Genomic DNA, 17,671 nt, shown 5'->3' on the forward strand with positions numbered 1-17,671 from the left:
TGCAGAAATGGTAATTTGTCTGTTTTCCATTTCATTTTTAATATGGTAATTCGTTTTTACAATACCTTTGTTCAGTAATGGTCTAATTTCAGTCAGTCCATATTGCTCCCATTATTGCATATTTCTTAGCAATTCTGTATTATCAAATTCTTTATTATACTAGACCAGGGGTCCTCAAACTTTTTAAACAGGGGGCTGGTTCACTGTCCCTCAAACACTGTCAGGGGCCAGACTTTAGTTTTTTAAAAATGCGTATTTACACGGAAGTGGCTCCCTTGTTTTTTACTCGAGTAAACCCATTGACATGTGTGGCCATGCCTAACCCGGGTCCATTCATTCCAGCGGGCCTGCCCTCTGCGTAAAAGTTAAGTTGACATCACATCCCACCAGCGCAACAACTCCTGGGTAAGTGTGCACCATGCAACGGTCCCAGCAATATAGTGGCACGGTCTCTGTGTGCGTGTGTAATCACAGGCTCCATGCAAGCGCCACACAAATCTTCTTGCAAGATTTCTTCTTTTCATGCTCCACTTTGCTGTGGGGAGACTGAGAACTGCCCCCCACCTGAGGCCCAAGCCCGGTTACCTGCATGGTGGCAGCATCTCTTTCTTCCTCATATCCCACCTGCCTGGAAAGGGGCCACGGCCGGCACAGCAGTGTCAGGGAGGAGGAGGAGAAGCAGCAGCAGCAGGAGCAGCAATGGCACAGGATGAGGAAGAGGCATTGGAGGAGGAGGCCAAGGGGAAGCCAGGGGCCCTTGCCGAGTGCACACTGTCGCCATGGGGAAAGCGCTGCTCAGGTGCTGGGGGCAGCAGTGCTGCCTCCACTCTGCTCCACGCCGTCACCTCTCCTGCGCGCAAATCCAAATGTCAAAGCTTCGGATTGGCTGCAGGAGCTTCCTGGAGCCAATCAAAAGCTGTGCCAGCATTGCCACCCGCCCAGAAGCCATGTCAGCATCACTGAAGTCAGTCCCCACATGGCGAGGCATCCACAGTGGGCAGCAGGTTCTGTGGGCCGGATTTACAAGCAGGGGGCCGCATCTGGCCCCTGGGCCATAGTTTGCCAACCCCTGTACTAGACAGCTATCAGGGATGAAAAGTCAGGACTTAATGCATTGTTATATTAAAAAATTCCACGTTAAAATTGTTGCTAATGCATGAGTTGCTTTAGATAATTGATCAGCCTTTGCGATTACAGTCCCACTAAATGTATCACAGTCTGATAATTCTAGCTTTGGAGCTATTTCTGGACTTTGTATCCATTCTCTCAAATATGCAACATAGCCACATAATAATGTTTAATAACGTTTGAGTCATGCACAAGTGCACATCCATGTGCCACTTTTGGCACCGAAAGGGAGTGGGGCCAAAATGGGGCAGGACCAGAACTGAGCAATCCACACACATGAACATGGCAGCCAGGATTGGAACCCTTGCAGAAGTGGCAGCTCCTTCTTTTTATGAAGGAAAAGAACCCTTTTAAGGATTATGGTATCCCAGGTATCCCAAGAAATCTCCAAAATAATTAAATCACCTGTTCAGGCCTCCTCACCACTGTCATTGTTGAATATGTGGACGGACAGCATGAAACTTGTGCTCTAAAGAGCTTTTGACATGGATGTTGGCTGCATCGAGAATTATCAAATTGGTTGGAAGAATCCCCCAAGGGTCATCTAGTCCAACCCCCCTGCAATGCAAGAATCACAGCCATCTGACCTCTGCTTAAGAACTTCCAGGGAAGGAGAGTCCACCATTTTCCATGGGAGTCTGTTCCACTATCTCTAGACAGTTCATTTCTTTGAGTGTATCTGGGATGTATTCCAAAAGCGTCTTCTGTTCCAGCAGCACACTCTTGATCCTGTCCTGCACTGTCTTGGAGGAGCAACTGCAGACAGCCTGTCAAACCCTCTCCGTCAGCCCCTTCAGCTGTACTATGCAATTTGAAACCGCAGGTCCTTCTGGCAAAATCTAAAACTTCCACTTTGTCCTTGATATTATTTATATCTTCTCAGTGCTCATGCTGTTCTATGCTTCTTCCGTGTGGCTATACTTTTCTATTGTTTTTCTAATGTTTTTAAGACATTACAGTAGTTTGGATTTATGTTTCCATTTCAGAACATTCTGTTTCCTTAAAAAAAAAATTTTTTTTTGCTGTCTCCTTTAATTCACCAGTTTTCCCCCACCACCCCTTTATCAATTTGCCAAGTCTGCTTTCACTTTCTTTCCATTTTTCTTCAATCACCCTTATAATCTTATGCTCTAGGGTTGTTGTTGGGGTTTTTTTGTGTTAAGTATCTGTCCTCTAATTCTTCAAGTGGTGCTGAGAGGACAGCTTTAATATCAGATGCAGTAAATACTTTCTGTGGAGCTTCTTATTCTCCATCTCTCCTCCTATTGCTTTTAACTTTCTTATTTGCATTTCTAAAAAAGAAGAAAAAGCTCAGTAGTCCCTGTAGGCAAACTTCCATTCATGCAATATCAACACTTTTTAAAAGACCCTGTGGTGGCTTTCACCACATGAAGCATTACTGCTCAAACCACTTGGAAAGAAAGGGAAATGGCTCACATATGCTGATTTATTAAAGGAACGTGGTGGAAAATGGAAATTAAGGCTTCCGGGTTGGCGCGCCCGGCAATGGCGGATTTCCTCCGTCTCGGAGGAATCTGCTCTCCGAAAAGAAGGGTCCGACCGCCTACGGCGAGGCGGAGACCCGCTAAAAACCACGGTCGGAGGAAGACCGTGGACATGGGATCCGGCTTGTGCCAGTAGCGCCTCCCTTACTCGCGGGGAGACCCGGTTACGGGCTCCGGAGCGAAGTGGGGTGAGCGGCGCGGCACTTTGGATCGACCGCTGTTTTCGGGGAGTGAAGCCGCACAGCTGCTGTCGGGAAGCGCTAACCTTTCCTGTTGACATTTGGCCTAAAAGAACTTCTTGTAAGTAAATGGATTGGATTACAAATTATTGAAATTCGGCACCAGGTGGAAGGCTAAAACAGGAAGCCCACCTTCCACTTTGTAGGAAGACCAAGGCAAAAGCGTGAGAACTGGAGCCTCTAAAAGGTATTTTCTAAGGAATACAAATCTGTCACCTAAGCTCTTTAAACCCCCCTCGGAAGCAGGGAAGAGGGGGAGATTGTCTCTACAGTTTATAGCCCTGCAAAGCAGTATACTTTGATCTTACTTTCCTTCATCTCGAGCCCGGGACCGGGTTGCCTAAACGAGAAAAAGAATCTTTATAATAAGAAATAATCATTAAGAAGAAATGGATTAAGAGAGAACTGAATCTTTTGCCTATTGTTGGGTGGAAAGGAAAAAAGGATTTAAATAATAACTGTCTTTGAAAGGTGGATGAAAAATAACTAGAGGAAACTGTAACCAGTTGGCTGTGGAAAGTTACAGAAACATATATTGGATTGTTATATTTGTTACACTTTTGGATAGAAACTTTCACACAGGCTGCAACTTTACAGACTAAACACAAGCATCTGACCTTGACAGTAAGATAATACTGAAAGAACAGACTTGGGAACATGGAGGGAAAAATAACAGCTCTGTTTGAGCAATTTCAAAAAAAACTGTCTATTCTGGAATTTGGCATCTTTGATCTGAAGGAAAATTTACACAGCCTGGCACAAGAAGGAAAAAAATTAGTAGACTCGGCTCAAGGACTGGAATTCCAACAAGGAAGGATAACTGAGAAGAATATGGATCAAACAGAACAGGATTTGTCTTTGCAAGAGGAATCTCTGGTGGAAAATACAGAAATAGAGCCTCAAGTCGATGGACAAAAAGTGGACTATGAGAGTAAAGAGTTCAAAGGACAGATTTGGAAAAGGAGTGCCATGGATGGACTAAAAGATACAGATTTGATAAGATATATTTTGGAAACTGCCACTCTGAGAAAGTTGGAGAAATTGAAAACTAGCAACTCTAAAGAAAGTGTGGAGCAAGCTTTGGACAATTCTTTGACTTACAAGAGGAATCACAGAGTTTGGGCAAGCTTGCTCAAAAAGGTTAAAGGAGATGTTGACGAGAATGTGGCCTGGGACATAATTTTAGGCTCGAAAAAGAATTTGCAAACAGGTCAAAAAGATGATTTGAAGGCCTCGGACATAAGACAACCTGGCTGATGGATTGAATCCAGGGATTGGAAAGACTTTAAAGATTTGTAAAAAAGACTGGCAGTACCCGAGACCGGGGGGAAGAGATGGGGGGAAAAATTGGAGACTTTTAAATAAGATTTTTAAAGAAAATTTGGCAAAATATGGTTCTAATAAGCATTTTGAGGGGATGACGGAAGGAATTTAATTGGTTCCAGGGAATAAATTAAGGAAGATGAAAAATTGGGATATAAGGGTATATAATCACAAGGTTTAAGTTTAGAAGTTTTAAGGTAAATTCTCTTTTTTTTATTATTATTGTTTTCTTTAAAAAGGGTAAAGTTAAATGAATGAAAAAGCATTAAAAGTGGGATGGAATTTGCCGATCAGATTAAAAATTTGGCATACAAAGAGGGAGGTGGGGGGAAGTCATGGAAATAAGTTAAGGAAAAAAAGGGAATGTGAGATTTTGTGTTGTACGGTATTTTTGTGTTTTGTCTTTTTGGGGGGGGATTTTGGTGTTCGGGGATGGGGAAGAGGGTTTTTCCTTTTTCTGTGGGGTATCTTTTTCTTTTTTTTCTCTTTCTCTACTTTTTTTATTCTATCTTTTTTCGATATTTAATGTCTTTCCTTTTTCATTTTTGTTTTTGTGGATATGTTTTGTTTTGGTGTTATGCTATTGGAAAATCTCAATAAATATTATTTTTTTAAAAAAAAGGAAAATGGAAATTAAGAGATTATGATGAGATCAAAGACCACTTTCAGAGTTGATTGCATTATCAACAACTATATGAAACACATAAAGAAGACAGCAAGAAAGGATTTAGTTATACTAGATCTAGGTTTCAAACGGAAGTGATTGAAGGGAAAGTGAAACTACTGAAGGCCGCATGCAGCATACTATTAGAATGGGAGACGAAAAATGAAGAGGTAAAATCAGTTATGATTAAATGGGCACAAGATGTAGGTCACAACATTATGATGGAAGATTGGGAAAAATTATGGAAAACTGACTTAAAATGGCTCACAGATTGTTTACAGATTGTTCCCTATTGAAGGAGAATTACATGAAGATGATGTACAGATGGTTCACAACACCAGTGCAGTTAGGGAAAATGTACAAAACTAGTTCAAATATATGTTGGAAGTGTAAGGAAAAGGAGGGGACATTTTATCATATGTGGTGGGATTGTAAGGTAATTAAAAAATTTTGGGAAATAATATACAACGAATTGAAGAAAATGTTCCATTTAACATTTGTTTAAAAAACCCAAGTATTCTTTGTTGGGGATTGTAGGGAAAGACCTGCCCAAAAAGTTGAAAAACATCTTCATGTATGCGACAACAGCCACAAGAGTTCTGGTAGCACAAGGATGGAAGACTGAAGAAAACCCAACTAAAGAATCATGGCAAGAAAAATTGGTGGACTATGCAGAACTGGCAAAACTGACATATAAGCTACGGGACAAGGATAACTGTGACTTTAAGGATGAATGGGCACCCTTTACAAAGTATCTGAAGACGCAACAAAGCGAACTGGACTCCTTGGCAGGTTTTGAATAAACATTCACAAACTTTTTATTGATAATAATCAGCTAAATAGTTTGAGGATCTGTACAACTTTGTAACATGCAGAAAACAGCAGTCTCAGAGAAACCAAAGACTGGAACTGAGGGAAGCCGGGGGTGGGGGGTGGGGTTTTGTGTGGGAGGGTGGGGGAAAAGGGGAAATGGGGGAAAAACAAGGATAATATGTTTTGGGATAATATGTCTTGTTTTAATTTTGAATTAAAAAAATTAAAAAAACAAAAACACTTTTTATGCCAGTGAAGATCTGGTTCACAAAAAGAGGGACAGGTAAAGAACACAAAGAGTCATGTTTAACCATTTGTTTTCACCAAGAGAAAAAAGAGAGGAAGTGATCTAAGAGACCATATTGAAAAGAAGAGAGTCAAGTACTGAGAGTAGTTTAGAGTGTTGGGCTAGGACCTGAGAGAGACCAGCCTTCAAAACCCCTTCTTAGCCATGAAGTTCAGTGGGTGTGACTTTCAGCCGCGTCTCTCCGCCTTACCAAGTAACTCTTTTAAATGGAGCCTTGACTCTTCTCTAAAGAGTGGTGCACATAGTTTGAGCCATTGGGTTCATCAGTTCTGTTGGAGAGACTGCTCTGCTTTCAGCACATTCCTCTCTCAAATGACCAATGACATCAAGTAGAGTTAACTTTAGCTTGTCATCCATGAGAGTGGCAAATTTCTCAAACTTTTGGTCACCCCCCCCCCCAAAAAAAAATAACAAACTTTTAGATCAATTAAAATTGTGCTAGTTCCAACTTCTCGATAAAAGCTAGAAACTGTGTCACATGACTGTTACACTTCTTCTTGGACTCAATCTTTAATTTGCATGGTTCCCTTAGCGTGAACCAGCTGAGAGTCTGATAGTAACAATCCATAATAATAGACAGTGCTACATCATCCTGCTGATCCCATCTGCTTATTAATGCCGCATCATCTGTAGGTTTATCTTGCTTAATGCAAAGTGATAACCCCTCTCATTCTGAGAGTCACTTCCAATCTTTTCCACTGAGTAAAGTTACTCTCTGTAAGTTTTAGCAATCTGGGGCTCTGAGAAGCAATGGGATTTTGGATATACATGCATGCATAATTTTATCTTTATTCCACGTTTCCACAGTTAAAACCATGCTCAAGGTGGCTTACAACATTTAAAAAATCCATAATAGCAGTAAAAAAGGTAAAGGTAAATGACTCCTGGGGACGCGGGTGGCACTGCGGGTTAAACCACAGAGCCTAGGACTTGCCGATCAGAAGGTCGGCAGTTCGAATCCCCATGACGGGGTGATCTCCCTGCTCCTGCCAACCTAGCAGTTCAAAAGCATGTCAAAGTGCAAGTAGATAAATAGGTACCACTCCAGCGGGAAGGTAAACGGTGTTTCCGCACGCTGCTCTGGTTCGCCAGAAGCGGCTTAGTCATGCTGGCCACATGACCTGGAAGCTGTACGCCGGCTCCCTCGGCCAATAAAGCGAGATGAGCGCTGCAACCCCAGAGTCGGCCACAACTGGACCTAATGGTCAGGGGTCCCTTTACCTTTACTTTACCTTTAAAGGACTCCTGGCAGTTAAGTCCAGTCATGGACAACTCTGGGGTTGCGGCACTCATCTTGCTTTCAGGCCGAGGGAGCCAGCGTTTGTACGCAGACAGCTTCCAGGTCATGTGGCCAGCATGACTATGCCACTTCTGGCGAACCAGAGCAGCACACGGAAACGTCGTTTACCTTCCCGCCGGAGCGGTACCTATTTATCTACTTGCACTTTGATGTGCTTTCGAACTGCTAGGTTGGCAGGAGCAGGGACTGAGCAACGGGAGCTCACCCCGTCGCGGGGATGCGAACCTCCAACCTTCTGATCGGCAAGCCCAAGAGGCTCGGTAAGCAATAAATAAAACATTCAAAAATACACAACCAGACTGAACAATTTCAATGTAAATCACAAGATCAAAGATACAAAACAAAAAACAAAAAACAAAACCCAGCAACAACTCCCACCCCCTGCAATAAAACACCCCAGCCTAAGGGTCTGTTCAGCAGCATCAACTTTAATAGCTAGAGCCAGTCAGGGTGCCAGGCCAGGTGGACAAAAGCCTGCAAGGCAGGGAATAGGTCTTCTAGGACTCATAGCCAAGATGGCTGTAAAAAGAAAAAATACCAAAAAAGAATTTAAATGGTGGCAAGAAAAGTGCTGAGAGAGAGAGATTGTTCTGAAATATCTCCAACGGGGGCATGGAGGATGTCTGGTTGCTTGGAAAGGGGTGAAAAAAGGAGGGGGAACTCTCTGGAACTCAGAATAACAATAAAACAAAATAAAACAAAAGGGCTTTGCCTGGAGTCTCATGGCTTAGCAAAACCACCAAGGGTGTGTGTGTGGATATTTCTCTGCTTTAAAAACCAGGCTTTAAAAAATCATTTTAAAAACTGAAATCAACAAAAGTATTCCGTTCTAGAATCTCATTAAAAAATTTCCTGCCTGGGCCCATAACCCATGTTGGTGCAAGGAAAAAAATTGTATAAATATAGGAGAATTCCTGGATGCTAAGATCTAAGTTTGGGGCAAGTACTATTTGGTGAGAGAATCCTAGCAAAGATTTAAAATGCAGCAAAATAAAGCATGGAAATATAGTCTGTTAGACCTTTAAAATATGTGCTTCCAACTTCCTTCCAAAGTTTCCCACTTCCTCTAACATAGAAAAAGAACACATGTTTCATAAGTTAAAAATTGTTGTTTTACAAACTCTCCAAAGGTCAGATTCATGTGCTTTTCCATATAGCATTCAGAAAACCCATTAAATTGAACCTTGGATACGCAAAATACCCCTTCAGATTTTCTGCACATCTGACAAGACCTAATTGAGTGGTAAGATAGGATTTTCACAAGCCCTTGGACCCAGGTGGAATTAATTGGGACACATTACAATCAAAATATGGGTCCAGCAAAAGTGTTGATGAACCCTCTCTCTGCTGAACAGATGTTGCTCCTGAAGTAAAAATGACCTGAGAATCAGAACCTTTGCTAAACCACCAGAAGTGGAAAAATCCACAATCTGCTCTAATAAAAGCAGCTATGGAATGGCCGCAACAGCAATTAAGACAAATCATGCAAGGTTTTGTGCTATTATCTAATTCTGCCTATGACAGCCATTAGAGATGAACAATAATAATTCCCACTTCACTGCTGAAGGACCAGACACTGGGAAAAGCAGAACACAGAGACATATTCTGCAAGTCTATTTCTATTCTCAGTGACACAAATTCTGGCAACAGGTGTGCAGAATTCAGTATTCTAAGTTTCTTAGCTTAAAGGCAGATTTCTAGACCTGAAGGATCGAAGTTAATCAAGAAAGCATGCCATATGGAGGATTCTTGGCACAATTCCCAATACTTGGGAGGGAACTTATGTCAATGCTTCGGAGGAGACTGGCTGATATAAATTTATAAGCTCGTCCATCACCGAAAGCTCCCAAGGCATCACCTAAGAGCATTCCATATAAATAACCCATAAAACATTGAAACAGCAGAATAAGTATGCAATTTCATGGCTGGGGCATTTGACCCTTTCTGCACTAACAGAAGCAGAAGCAGAATAAATTATGTACAACCAAAGAGCATAATAAGAACCTGATGGATGGGGCCAATGGCCATCTAGCCCAGCTTTCAAATACTTTCTGAAAGGCAGTGATGAGGCAAACAGATGAGAACATAAGAACAGTCTGCTGGATCAGGCCAATAGCCCATCTCAACCAGCATCCTGCTCCCACAGTTGTTAACTAGATGCTCCCAAGGAAAGCTCAAAAGCAAGAATCAAGCACAAGAGCACATTCTCTCCTCCTGTAGTTTCCAGCAGCTGGCATTCAGAAGCAATGTTGCCTCTGACTGTGGAGGCAGAGCATAGCCATTATGGCTAGTAGCCATTGATGACCTTCTCCCCCTGTAGGAATTTGTCTGAACCTCTTCTAAAGTGATGGTTGTGGCCATCACTGCCTCCAGTATGAGCAAGTTCCATAGTTCAACTATGTGCCAAAAGGAGGAGGAAGAAAAGGAAGAAGGAATTTTGTTTAAATTTCATAATAGCATTTTGTCTGGTTGGCAACTAGGCTAAGCAGACAGAATCAAGAACTTCCAGAAATGGCCTTCTATTAAATCATTTCTTTTTTAAAAAAACAAAAAACCTCTCAAGTGAGGGCACTTGGATGTCTTGGCGCTTCTTCCCTCATACATTATATGGTAACTTTCCCAAGAGACAGGTGCTTCTGTTCCAATGCTTTCCTCTCCAAATCAACTACTGGGTTGGCTGTTGGAAAGAAATGGTAAGAACCTGCTTTATCAAAGCTTGCCTTCCCTTCCCTACCCTTAACTTTATTGTATTCAAATTGCAAACTCACCTGGGACTTTATTGAGATTGAGTTTTCCCAAATGACTTTCCCTACTGTGGGATTAGAATGTGATCCCAGTTTAGATTTTTTGAATTTGGGTGTTTTAGCTCATCAGAATTCCAGGATGGGCTGCTGGAGTTTGCTGTGTTAAGAAAGTTCATTTGTAGATGTTTTTTGGGGGGAGGGTGTAGGTGTCAAATGGAGGAGTGTGTGTACCAACTCTCTCTTTTTCTTTCTTTCTTTCTTTCTTTCTTTCTTTCTTTCTTTCTTTCTTTCTTTCTCTCTCTCTCTCTCTCTCTCTCTCTCACACACACACACACACACACACCTCATAGCCTGGAGTGCAGTGTCCAGTTTAGGACATCACAGTTTAAGGAGGATGTTGACAAGCTGGAATGTATGCGGAGGAGGGCAGGCAGAATGACCAAGGGTCTGAAAACAAAGCCTTATGAAGAACAGTTGAGGGAGTTGGGGATGTTTGGCCTGAAAAACAGGAGACTGAGAGGAGACATGATAGCCATGAACGACATAAAGGGCTGTCACATGGAAGATGGAGCAAGCTTGTTTTCTGCTGCTCCAAATCTTCAGGTTCAAATGACAAGAAGGAGATTCCAACTAAACATTAGGAAGGGCTTCCTGGTGTTAAGAGCCATCTGACAGTGGGATAGATTATGTGATTTCACTAAGCATGCCAAAATACAAAAGTACAATCTATTTCTGAAGAATATCAATCATTTTTACTTACTCATTTCTACACAGCATCCATTCTGATTATCTGGCCATCTTAAAAAAATGTTTCAAACAGCCATTCCATAATTCTCTGTAGTGTTGCAGTTTTCCAATAACTGCCAATAACAACTACTTCTTCTTCTTCTTCTTCTTTGCTACAAATGAAAGATTATTCATGTACAGATGGAGAAAACTGTGGAGGAAAGTTGATGACAGACCCCATCAGAGTCTTGATAGGTCTTCCCTTTATCATGTTCCAAAAAGCTTAAAGATCAGTCAGCACCTTGGTTTGATTATTTACTTTGGATCAACAATTGCATTAAGCTGTGAAAGATTCCAAACTCTGTACTGGGGGTGCTGAGCTCTGAATGCAGCAAAACGAGTGGTTATATCCTGGGCCTCACCAGTGCCATCATCCACAGACAGCTGCTGGCAGACCTGGGCCAGAGGAACTTGGCAAAGACCTTTCCATTGTGATAGTGGCTCCAGACGATGACTTGCAACTGGGATACAATAAGGGCGCTGACGCAAGGGGGTTTTTTTGATGACACTTATAGTCACCACAAATATGGATGCCACCAGTTATTCCTTTTTAACAATTAGTTTTAATAATATTTTTATTATTTATACCCTGCCCATCTGGCCATTCTGGGTAGCTCTGAGGACATATAAAAACATAATAAAATGTCAAACAGCATTTATTTATTTCATAAAATGCATACGCTGCTTGGTTGCAGCAAAAACCAAACAAACCTCAAGGTGGTTTACAAGAAGAATAAAACAATAAAACTATCATTAAAAACAACTGAAACATTCAGAAAATTAAATAACAGTAATACAATAATCCATAATCCTAACCCATGAAAAAAAAAACCTCTGCATCTCAAAGGAATCCCATCCTTGTCAACCGTGAAAAGCAGCACGGCAAGGAGGTGATACAGAGGGTGTATAGCAAAGAACTAGAGAGGGAACAAACCATGCAGCAGGGTGGTAATGCAGAACTGAAACTCAGAAGCACATTGATTGAGAGATGATTCAGCAGCCCCTGATCATGCCCATCCAAGGGGCCCAACACACTGCACTGCAGGTGCTGATAATTTACAACGTGGGATGATTATAAACACCAACTGACAATTGGTTCCTGTCCTTCTAACTGCTGGCGTTGGGTGGGGGGAGATGGCGAACTCCCCGAAGATGGGTTTGGGGGGTGCTGAAGTTGCTTTTGCTCCTTCTCCAAAATGCCATCTGTTCTGGTGCAGAGAGTTTATCAGATTATTATGCAAACACTTCCTAGACTTTGGGGGGAAATCTGATATTTCAGAATCACAGAATTGGAAAGAACCCCTTTGGTCATCTGGTCCAACCCACAGCAATGCAGGAATATGAAGCTAATATTATTTGACACTTAATGTGTAGCCAAGCCTAAATAAGTGTTTAAAGAATGATTTACAGTAAGAAAATATAGAAATAGAGCAAGTTGAAGAAAACATTGAATTAGGACCAAAAAAAAGTCATATTTGGAAGAGAAATAGTGGGGGAAAAGAGAATAAAGCAATTGTGTGCGGCCTTAGGAAAACCAAGCTTTATAATGAAAAATAAATATCATCATCATCAAAACTTTATTGGCATCACTTACAAACATTCAGAATAAATAGGCCAGTGCAATCTCGTTGCCATTTCAACAGTACAGTCATTTGCCAAAGAGAAGAAGAGGCGAGCAATCTATTTCACCTCTGTGCATCTCTAACAAGGGCAGGGTCCTTCAGCGTACTTCGGCGGCAAAAAATCAAATAGAGGAACTTAGCTACTGTCTTGGTGAGCTCCTGGTCTCTCCCCTCTAATAAGAAATGTATAACCTCTGTCTCTGGTTTCCATGTTGGAATACATAGATGGTCTAAGAATTGTTGGTGGAGATCATCATACATTTTACATTTAAGGGCCTCATGAGCTAGAGTTTCTACCAGGTGGGCATCACATGGACAGATCCTATCTCTTTCTGCCATACCCGCAAACCTACCCCAAAGGAGGTTAGAAGGATTAGAATTGAACCTAGCCAGCGAAAAAGCCCTTCTTTCTTGCGGGTTAAACAAAAATTGTAAATAATTAAGGTTAAATTCCTGCCCCCAAGAGCATCAAAAATAAAGAGGGGAACATGCTTTTTCCACAGCTGAGATTAGTTACTGGTGATCTATGTCCCACAGCCTAGTTTTTAACATGGCCTTAGTGACTGGAAAAGCCACAGCACCCAAGAGATCCTCTGAAAGCCCAAGTTGCCGTATCTTTGTGCAAAACAGTTGTAGCCCTGGGGAAGGGAAGGAGTCTGACAGAACTTCACTAAGTAAAGTATCTTTGTCTGCTGAAAAACAAATGTTTAGCCAGCATAAAAGAAAGCTCAGCCAGGCAACGATCTCTAGCTTATATTGGTCTCCCTCTAGACACAGGGCTGCGTAAGGTGCACAGTGCGGGACAGCGAAAATTGTAAATAGAAAGGCTGCCTGCACTCATTCCACTGACTGGGTAAACCCTGACATCCAGATTGAAATTCCATAGAGCAGTTGAGCTCTAACTTTAGTATTAAAAACCTTGAGGGCAGAAGGGATGTGTTGGTTACCTCTTGTTGCAAAGAAGCGCAATATGGCCTGCATAGACAGCATGCTGGCATTTACCGCCTCTGCGCAGTGCAAAGACCACCGGAGCCTGTGATGGAAAGTGATCCCCAAGTAGTTTAAACACTTATTTCTGTTCTCTAATGAAACAGCTGTACCAAATAATGCAGGGGGGCGGGGGAATCAAACAGTGATGTTTGATTCTATTAAAGACTGGCATCAGGAACTGGAATGGACCAAAGGATACCTGAAATTCAAAGTGGTGAGTGCCAATGAAGACTACAATGTTTCTAAAAATTGCCAGGATATTTCATTGTTCCCATGTCTGTCTCTGAAGAGAACCTTTTGAAATATCAAGGAAGAGGAATTCCAATTTGGTGTTGGTCTTGCCACAATGCTGCTGCTCTCCTCAAGATGTCTACTCTGCCCAAAGAACAAGATGACAACGCTCTACAAACACAGAAAATCTTCTTAGAGTGAATGTATAAGACACTTGAAAACCCTCCTTATGAAGCCATGAAAGTTGATGTCCTGTCAAGTAGTCTTCCATCTCTGTAAGAGATCCAAATTGAATACACCAGATTTAAATAACTGATTCTAATAGATAGCAGTAGACTTCTGGGATATTGATGTGAAATGGTTTTCATTACAGTGGTACCTCAGGTTAAGAACTTAATTCGTTCTGGAGGTCCGTTCTTAACCTGAAACTGTTCTTAACCTGAAGCACCACTTTAGCTAATGGGGCCTCCTGCTGCTGCCACGCCGCCGGAGCACAATTTCTGTTCTCATCTTGAAGCAAAGTTCATAACCCAAGGTACTATTTCTGGGCTAGCGGAGTCTGTAACCTGAAGCGTCTGTAACCCAGTCTGTAACACTGTATTGGAGAGTACAAATTGGCTAGAAATCGTTAGGAGATGTCTGAGAAAAGCAGTAGAGATTATTGATTTGCTAGAAGCAGAGAATACAAATGTTCTCCTTATAGAAGAGAATGCTTCTGACTTGTGTTGTGTAATCTCCTGCCTGGTTCAAGTTATGATGGATGCACACTGCAGAACTAAGCTGGGATTTCAGAGTCTTATTCAAAAGGAATGGATCATGGGAAGACATGCTTTCCTGGATTGGTGTAACCATCTGTGGCAAACTGATAGAGAGGAGGCACCAGTTTTCTTGTTGTTCTTGGATTGTGTATGGCAGTTGGTTCAACAGTATTCACTAGCCTTTGAATTTACAGAGACTTACCTAACTGTCTTGTTGGATAGTATGTACATTCCAATATTTAGCACCTTCTTCTTCAATTCTCTGCATCAAAAAGACACTATCATGTATGGAGGAAGCCTTAATACAGACAGCACCAAACTTAGTTATCTTCAAGTTTGGGACTGGTCTGTGCAGTTTGAACCTGAGGCACAAGCCTTGCTGAATAATCCTCTTTATGCTGAGAAGCCAAAACAAGATAAGAGTCAGAAAAAACCTACACAATTCAAGCATCAACAGAAGCTTCTCTTACCAGTGACACAAACAAAACCATCCCCCAAAAGAGGGTTTTTTAATGAAGAAATGGACCAGTTAATAAAAAACCTCTTTGGCAAAAGGATCAGCAGGCTGATAACATCTGCTGATAAGCTGCAGAATACCTCCAGAGAATTTTGGAAGTTGGCACACCAAATCTGCTGATCTCTATGGAATCCTGCTGGCACGCTTAGAGGGACCAGAAATCAAAGTGTGGGTGCAGAGATATTTGCGATGGATCCCTGAAGCTCAGCTGCCTAGTGGTAGGACAGTTGCCACTGCAACAAAAGTCTTGGATGTGATGGAGGATGTTCAAGGTTTGCAAAAGAAAATGGATGAAGAATGCAGCCAGAGTCTCTCAGAGGAGGGCGCTGCAGCAGAGTCTCCCTTCCAGAGAAATCCTGCTCACCTGCCTTCTTTATTTCCATTTGCTGGGCTTCAAAGACATTCCCTCAAGCCAGTTTTACCTACGAGCACCTGGAAAGATTTGGAAGGTGAGGACTTGGCTAGGAGCATGTTGATTTAGGGGATGTTTGATGTGAAGCTTATGCTCACAAACAGAAATGAAAATACTGGCACACTTCTCTCCAAACACAAAATTGGTTTCCTGGCAATGGCTTTCCCTTCTGGCCAATGAAGCTTTTAGCATACGAAGATTTCCTCACTTGAGCACCCGCAATATTTTCTACATGAGTTTTGATCAAGCATTTTAATTAGTTCTTTCCATAAGCATGGGAAATACATAGCTGTGTTGCATAGGGCCCAGTTGAAAAATAAAGTAAAGTACAAATCAGTTGCTGAATCATGGAAAGAGTTAAGGTGTTGGGGCACTCTCAAAATCATAATAAACGTCTTGTTGGAACATAAAGGGGTGGTGGTCTCAGAAATATCCACCAGAATTTAAAAATGTCCTAGCCAGGTAAGAGTGTCCTCCAGGCACATCTTATAATGCATAGAAAAATATGTGCTGTTGAAAGACACCCCCGGCGTTTCTAAGAAGAATCAGGTGCCATGTTTTGTTTTGTTTTGTTTTTAATGAGCATGACAAGTTCATATTTGCCTTTTTAAAACTCCCAACTAGAGAAATACTAGGTGTTTCTCTCATTCATCCTACTTGTTCTGATCATCTATGATCTGCAGAATAATAGTTCATTGTTGTATCTTAATAAGTGTCTTTGTTTTCAGTAACTTAAGAAAAATAAGTCCTTAGACTTGAAAACTAAAGTGTTCAATCTGTGCACATTATTTTATTATGTATTTCAAAAAAATTACATACCACGTGATTATAGAAAACTTACAAGTGGTTTACAAAAAGAATAAAACAGTATGATTATTAGGAAAAACACATTCAAAAAATTAAAACCAGCAATAAACTAAAACTACACTAGCGTTCTCAATATCTGGATAGGCTTGTCTAAACAAAAAAGTTTTTAGCAAGCACTGCAAAAAGTACAGGGAAGGCATCTGCCTGATGTCAACAGACAAGGAGTTTAGGAGCCACCACAGTAAAAGATCAATTCTGCACAATACACAAAATGCCTTTGAAATTAAAATTGCCAATCTTTACTATTGACTGTAGGTAACAATCAAAGGAGATGCCGCCTTACAGTCCCCTGTGCCACCCTGCTTTCCTCCACTACTGTATTTAGGAGACACAAAAGTGGTCATGTATAAGCGACCCAGTCCATTTCCAGCTCAGCTCTCCCACACCACCTAGCAGCTAGGTGAAGCAGGGATGGAGGAAAGGTCCACCCATTAGCCTGGGTTGCCCTGTCACTTCATTGCAGCTCTTGTAGCCCTGCTCATCCTTTAGGGATGCTGATAACTAAGCTTAAGTGGCAGGTTAAGCTAAGGTACCCGTCCAACCAGTTCAGCAAACTCCTCTTGCCAAATTTTAACCTCACTGGACCCAATAACTGGAAGGGACTCAGGGCATCATCAGATTTACCACCCAAGCCCACAACAGTATTCCTGTGTCAATTAATTCTCCTGTGTCCATGAAATATACTTGGAGTCCTGCAGTGATTTCATGCTCTTTATTGCAGCTTGTAAAACAGTGATTGAATTTCCCTCCCAAACCTCAGGCTTTTATATACCATATTTTTTGCTCTATAAGACTCACTTTTTCCCTCCTAAAAAGTAAGGGGGAATGTGTGTGCATCTTATGGAGCGAATGCAGGCTGCACAGCTATCCCAGGAGCCAGAACAGCACGAGGGATTGCTGCTTTCACTGCGCAGCAATCCCTCGTGCTGTTCTGGCTTCTGAGATTCAGAATATTTTTTTTCTTGTTTTCCTCCTCCAAAAACTAGGTGTGTCTTGTGGTCTGGTGCGTCTTATAGAGCGAAAAATACGGTAGATAATTTACGCAATGAGTCCCATCTGATTGGCGTATTCTGCTTCCCTTCTGGAGCCTGATTGGTCTTCTCCTGCAGGCCAATCAGTTGTTGCATTCTATGATCCTACCAACCTAACAGGCTGATTAACTTCCTCCTGGAGTCGGATTGGTCTTCTCCTGCAAGCCAATCAGTTGTTACATTCTAGGATCTTACCTGCCTACTGTTCTAGGATCCAAGCTTAGTACATAACAGTCCAAGAGCTTTTCTAATTGTTCTTTGGCTGTGCCTTGAGAAAATCTTATCTTACCTGCTGAACTGAAGCAAAATCCCTCTTCAGATTTTCTGTGCAACTGACACAGCCAAGTCAGAAGATAAAGTCAGATTTTTGCAAGGCACAGTTGTGAAACCATGAGAAAAACTTTCAGACCCATTAGAATGAATCTGAATACAAT

At 41.7% G+C, this 17,671-nt stretch overlaps 1 long non-coding RNA gene and 2 pseudogenes across 3 annotated transcripts in view; all 3 read left to right on the forward strand.

Annotated features, from left to right (window-relative positions):
- The window catches only part of LOC310669768, a 571,559-nt gene that overhangs the window by 124,341 nt on the left and 429,547 nt on the right, over window positions 1–17,671 (forward strand). The window lies entirely within an intron of this gene.
- LOC310669912 (myotubularin-related protein 12-like) lies at window positions 590–13,964 on the forward strand (annotated as a pseudogene). The gene is made up of 2 exons: window positions 590–964; window positions 13,492–13,964. The product of its transcript is annotated as a myotubularin-related protein 12-like (transcript).
- Window positions 14,042–16,074, forward strand: LOC310668924 (myotubularin-related protein 12-like; annotated as a pseudogene). Its single transcript has one exon. The product of its transcript is annotated as a myotubularin-related protein 12-like (transcript).

Source organism: Podarcis tiliguerta (assembly GCF_965153285.1).
Source record: "Podarcis tiliguerta genome assembly, chromosome: Z".
Taxonomy (NCBI): Eukaryota; Metazoa; Chordata; class Lepidosauria; order Squamata; family Lacertidae; genus Podarcis; species Podarcis tiliguerta.